This window comes from Ischnura elegans, chromosome 7 (assembly GCF_921293095.1).
Source record: "Ischnura elegans chromosome 7, ioIscEleg1.1, whole genome shotgun sequence".
In the NCBI taxonomy this organism is placed as follows: domain Eukaryota; kingdom Metazoa; phylum Arthropoda; class Insecta; order Odonata; family Coenagrionidae; genus Ischnura; species Ischnura elegans.
The window spans coordinates 84,934,072-84,940,769 of record NC_060252.1 but is presented as its reverse complement, the minus strand read 5'-3'; positions in this window follow the sequence as shown (position 1 = coordinate 84,940,769).

Below are 6,698 nucleotides of genomic sequence, written 5' to 3'. Positions count from 1 at the left end.
CCTCACTGCTTTGAGCGACACTCATCCTGAAGGACCTGGTCCAATTGGATGACTTGTTGCAGGAATAGAAGGAAGAAAACTTGGCAGTCGCAACTGATGAAACGAGGTTACAGAAGGAATATTATATGTAAAGGTGATGAAATTTATCGTAAAGAGTGACTTTACAGAGTTTGTGAGGTATTCAAATTCCAAATTGCATCTGCTGATAATAAGTCCAAGGCCATTTGGAAGATTATAAATAGTTCAAAAATGAATGATAATCCTACTCACCTTCAGCTCAAGGATAGCTTTGGCAATTTCATCACTGATTCTCTTCAACTAGCATCTGCCTTCAATGATCACTTCTCTTGCCCCTCTGGCTTATCCCCCCCTCCTGATTTCCTCCCCCTCCAACCTCATCCCTCACCTACCTCCTTCTTCCTTCATCCTTGCTCTGAACGTGAATTGACCTCTATCATCTTCAAGTCTAGCCCTAAGTATTGTGCTGGTCCTGATGATGTCCCCCATTTTCTATTATGTTTATCATATGAATACATTAAATCTCCTCTTCTACTACTCTCTCCAGCTAGGAATTTTCCCAGATTCTCTAAAGAGTTCTAAAGTTATCCCACTTTACAAGAAAAAGGGTTCTGCTCATGATTTTAACTCCTTTAGACCAATTTCAATTATCAATCAGCTTGGCAAGGTTTTCGAGCAAATTTTCTACAACAGATTGACCTCTTACCTGGAATCAAATAACTATCTTTCTCCCCATCAATATGGTTTTCGAAAGAAAAGATCGACTTCCCAAGCTATTTCTCAGGCAGTCAATATAATTCTGAATGCTCTAGACAACAAAGCTGAAGTACTTGGCTTGTTCTATGACTTATCTAAGGCCTTTGATAGTGTCAACCATAAAATTCTTATGAATAAGATATCCTCAGTTGTATAAATGGTGTGTTAAAAATTGTTTGAAGCCTAATGTTTGTAAATCTCAACTCATCTACTTCACAAATATTGGAAAAAATAATAGGCAGATTACTGTGGACCTTAACGGTGCATGTATACCACAAGTTGAGAGTACAAAGTTTTTGGGTGTGACTATTGATTCTAATATTTCCTGGGCAAGGCATATCAGCGAATTGGCACGTAAGCTCAGTTCTGTGTGTTATCTAATCAGGTATATACGCTCCACTGTGTCACTAGATGTTCTGCTACTCTTGTATTATGGTGAATTCCACTCTCATGTTCTGTACAGCATTCTGCATTGGGGTTCATCTCCACATGCCGTTACCATATTCAAAATTCAAAAAAGAGTGGTACGTTTATTGTCCAACAAACCCTATCGGACACCCTGTCGGCCATTGTTTAAAGATCTACGAATATTACCTGTGCCCTGTCTTTATATATTCACCATACTTCTCAAAGTAAAGACTAACTTCCAAGACTTTGTCCCAAACGCCACCATTCACACTCATTATACGAGGCAGCACAAAGATTTGCATGTCCCCTATGTACGGACTAAAAGTGCTGCCTGTGGTGAACAATTTATGAGTCTACTTTTGTACAATAAGCTCCCTATGGAGCTAAAAGCTCCCATGAGTCAAGGGGTATTTAAAAACAAGCTGAAAGACTTTTTACTTTCAGGCTGCTTTTACTCTATATCAGAGTACCTGTCACAGTAATATTATATATGCTCACCTCACTTTGCTGTTTGTGCCTTATATCTTTTATTTGTACCCAACCTGTGTTTTTGACGTGCCTTATACAATTTATGTATTACATATAATTGTCTTTCCGGCAAATAAAGATTAAAAAAAAAAAAAAAAATTGATTAATTATGAGGGAGAAAGATGAGAGGAGGCTGGAGACATTCAATATGAGTGTATGGAGGAGAATGAAGAAAGTGAGATAGATGGAGAGGAAAAGAATCCTAGACATACTGCAGGGGTCTCCAAACTTTAACCCGCGAGTCACATTTGGCCCTATACATAATTTCATCCAGTCTGCTAAACAAATCCCTGTGTGTTAGTTACAATTGGCTTATCTAATCTGGAACCTGATTTTAATGAAATTTTGAAGTCAAAATGACAGTATTATTTTTCACACAAATTTGGTTGCATAAAATTAAATGCAGGAATCTATTTAGTTTACCATGATTTTTTACAACAAGATATTTTTAAAATTTTCCACCTTTATACTCTAATTTTCGAGAAAATTAAATTACTGGCACTGATTTTTTATTTTATTTTTTATTAAATATGTTAGAGGTCCGTGATTCTTTCATGTTTACAAAGTTAAGCCTGAAGATATCAGTGAGATTATGTATTTTCTCCATTTAAAAGGTAAGCATACCTACTCAATGCAGAAAGCTGAGGAGGGCTGACAATTTGATTCCTTCACTGCAAAAACGCCTATTCTCCAAGCTTGGAGGTGAGTGTTTATGCTCCGGGCACTGCCAGCTGAGCGGATTCGTATTGTTGGGCTACTAGATGAGTGGATTTGATTTGGTGGGCAATTGTTGAGCGCTTTTGCATTGGAGGTATCGAATAGGCATCTGAGGAACTTAAAATCTGATAGGTAAGTGAATTAAGTCGAAATGGCAGCAAACCTTCACCCTTCACTAACACATAAAAAAGTATTTACTTCACTGATTTAATGCAATGAAAATAGCTTCAAATTTAACCTTCAGTTAAGGAATTAAATTAATATAAATTTGGGGTAACAGAATTTTCCTGCTAAAATTAAAACCAATATACTCATTTGTGAAATGAGAGAATCAAAGGCTGCTGTAATTAATCCATGAAGCAGTGGCAATATTACCATTTACGAGAATATCTCCTAATGTATTATACGACTTACAGCCGGCTTTAAAGATGCCTTTATAGCGTATTTGGGGGCCTAGGGACAAAAATTAGTGAGATTTGAGGGAGTCCGTGGGATATTTCACATATTTAGTTGAAATTGATATCACGGGAGCCTGATTTTTGGGCCTCTTAAGGTATTTACTTTTAGTCGATGACAGAAGAATCAGATTTCTCTGAAAATCACAGTGAGAACCTATAGAAATCACCATATGAGGATTTTCATCTGGGAGCTGATGCTATTTGGCCGTCTCGTCTCGTTCCTGCCTGACTTTAGATCTCCCAAATAACGTGGAGAGGTCTTCTTACGAAGCAATAGAGGTTCCCTCAACAGTGATGCTTTTTTTTATTCTCACCGGGGAGATACAATCCTCAAATAGCAGAATTTTGCATTTGGGACGACAGTTTTGCTCTAAAAAGGGTATTTTTGAAGCCGGGCTATTAGTGTCGTATGTTATGTCAGGAGGTATACTCGTAAATGGTATCATTAGACTTTGTTGACGCTTTTCCTCGCCAACTCCAGCTTTCGTGGTTGTTGACTGCCCATTGAAAGTCTGGCTCGTCCCTCTCCTGAACGGCTGGATAGTCGAAATGCACCCCCTCCACTTATCCACTTCTCGCTGTACACCACACAAGCCAATGGTTAACAGAGCATCGGAAAGGAGGGTGAGTGGCCGTCCTCCAACAGAAACAGGTAGTCAAGTTGGGCAACTTAAAGGGATACCTCCTTATATGTTATTCTCGCCGTGGAGATACAAGCCTCAAATATAGCAGATTTTTTCCTCTGGGACGTCAGTTTTGCTCTAAAAAGGGCATTTTGGAAGCCGGGCTATTAGTGTCGTATGTTATGTCAGGAGGTATACTCGTAAATGGTATCATTAGAATTTGTTGACGCTTTTCCTCGCCAACTGCAGCTTTCGTGGTTGTTGACTGCCCATTGAAAGTCTGACTTGTCCCTCCCCCGAACGGCTGGCTAGTTGTGATGCGCCCCCTCCGCTTGATCCTCTTCTCGCTGAACATCACGCCAGCCAATGGTAAACAGAGAATTGGGAAGGGGGATGGGTGTCATGAAACAACAGAAACTGCTCAAGTCAAGTTGGGCAACTTAAAGGGATACCTCCTTATCCCATCTATATACAGCCCTTGTGGTGACTGACTCACTCATGGATACAAATTCCCGACCACTTCTAGAAGTGCTGGAGAGCTGAAATTTGGCACGCGTGCGGGGAACCGGAAATGATCCGGAGGAAAAATCCGAAAACCGGAAGTTTCCGCCACGTGTCGTCGCTAGGTCGACAAAATGGCCGAAATCGCGCTTTTTCCGGGGACCGTTTTTCGGTTTTAATTTTACTGCGCGCGAACCGTACGTGCCACATGCATGGTTAATGCAGTTTTTGAAAGCTAATGAACGTAGGCACGTAATTCTGTAATGTTTTTAGTTTCTGTTAAAGAAACTTGTAGCCAAAATGGCGTCCAAAAATTGGTTTTTCGAAAATAATTTCATCCCTTCCGCTCCCCTCGACTTAATTTCAAGTGTATGATAACGAAAATGATTATTATATATGCTCATAACATCGTCTACGAAATGTAGGTAACAATTTTCTATCGTCGTCCTTGGTTACTCAGAAAAAAATTAAAATATTCCGAAAATCACCGAAAATTACGATTTCCAAAAGATTAACACAAGATTATGTCAATTTTAACCTGACCGATTTCTTTCAAACTTTGTAGTTACATACACTTATTTATTGTCTTTCAGAAAACATGAACGTTTAATAAATGATTCAATGTGTTTAACCTTAAAAAAATAAAAATGGCGGGCATTACTCACTTTTTTCGGGGACTGGTTTGCTTTTTATTGTATTACTCTCGAAATATGGATGTCATAGGGCACACTTCTGTTAGATATGACAGTAAATGAATGTGACCATATAGTATCGTCATCTTTAAACCCCCCGAAACCCCCTAAAAAATTAAAATTTGCACATAAGTAACCTTTTCGGGTACTTTTCGTCACAATTCCGCCGCTTTTCCAATCCTTACCACTCATCGCTACGGAATTGATGTGGACGATTGATCACCGCTGGCAGTAAAAACCTATAAACCCCCGGTAAACCCTCATACACCCCCAAAAAAATTAAATTTTGCATATAAGTCTACTTTTTGGGTACTTTTCGTGACTATTACACCGCCCCCAACGACTCATCCCCACGGAATTTATGTAAATGGATGGTGACCGCCAGGAGTACACACATTTAAACCCCCGATATCCCCCTGAAATCCCTCCCAATCGTAAAATGTGTCATTTAGTCTCCTATTTGGGTACTTCTCGCAAACATTACGCCACACTACCCGTCCCCTCTGAGCTCTAGATCCGGAATATTTGGTGAGGGCGAGCAACCGTAAACTATACGGGAAAAAATACCAGAAACCTTTCGCTTTTCCGCCGAGTCGCCTTTCCGAGTACTTTTCGTCACAATTTAACCGGTGCCCCAACCACTTATTAAAACCCCCGATAACCCCGTGAAACCTCCCAAAAATGTCTAATAAATCGCCTCTCCAGGTAAAAGAATCGTCAGACCACTGTTCCGGACCCCTAGGACTTATCGGCACGGAATTTATGAGAACGATTTGTGACCAATGGTTTAACACAAGTATAAACCCCCCGGTATTCCGTTGGAACCCCCGCAAAAAATGAAAAACTTGCCATTAAGTCTTCTTTTATGGGTACTTGTCGCCACTATTACTCCGCATTGCACTATCCTTTACAATCATCGCTACGTGATCACTGTGGACGATTAGTGACCGCATGCATAACACATTAAAACCCCCGAATCCCCCTGGGCACCCCTCTCGGTGGAGAAGAGCATTAATGAAGACTAAGCGGAGCAGCCGCGGGGGGGCTCCTCGACCCCACAACGAGGAACGGCGAAGCCGTTCCGAGGAGTTACTGGCGTAGGCGAGGGGGAGCTTCAGTAACCCTCGGGCGGCGAAGCCGCCCCGATGTTCAAGCGGCGCAGCCGCTGTAGACTCCACCCATCTCAACTCACACTCAACCCCTGGGCGGCGAAGCCGCCCTCCAGCGAGGAACGGCGAAGCCGTTTCGAGGAATGAGTGGGGCGCCTCCCTACCCCCTGGCCGGCGAAGCCGGCCCCTAGCTGAGGTGAGATTATTCGAACTTTAAAAGTCTTCGAGCGACCACAAATGTAGACGGCGAAGCCGGAACCGGGGTTTTTAAGGGGCGGAGCCCCTTAACGAGCGCGCGGAGCGTGCGAGTATGTTATTCTCGCCGTGGAGATACAAGCCTCAAATATAGCAGATTTTTTCCTCTGGGACGTCAGTTTTGCTCTAAAAAGGGCATTTTGGAAGCCGGGCTATTAGTGTCGTATGTTATGTCAGGAGGTATACTCGTAAATGGTATCATTAGAATTTGTTGACGCTTTTCCTCGCCAACTGCAGCTTTCGTGGTTGTTGACTGCCCATTGAAAGTCTGACTTGTCCCTCCCCCGAACGGCTGGCTAGTTGTGATGCGCCCCCTCCGCTTGATCCTCTTCTCGCTGAACATCACGCCAGCCAATGGTAAACAGAGAATTGGGAAGGGGGATGGGTGTCATGAAACAACAGAAACTGCTCAAGTCAAGTTGGGCAACTTAAAGGGATACCTCCTTATATGTTATTCTCGCCGTGGAGATACAAGCCTCAAATATCGCAGATTTTTGCCTCTGGGACGTCAGTTTTGCTCTAAAAAGGGCATTTTGGAAGCCGGGCTATTAGTGTCGTATGTTATGTCAGGAGGTATACTTGTAAATGGTATCATTAGACTTTGTTTACGCTTTTCCTCGCCAACTCCAGCTT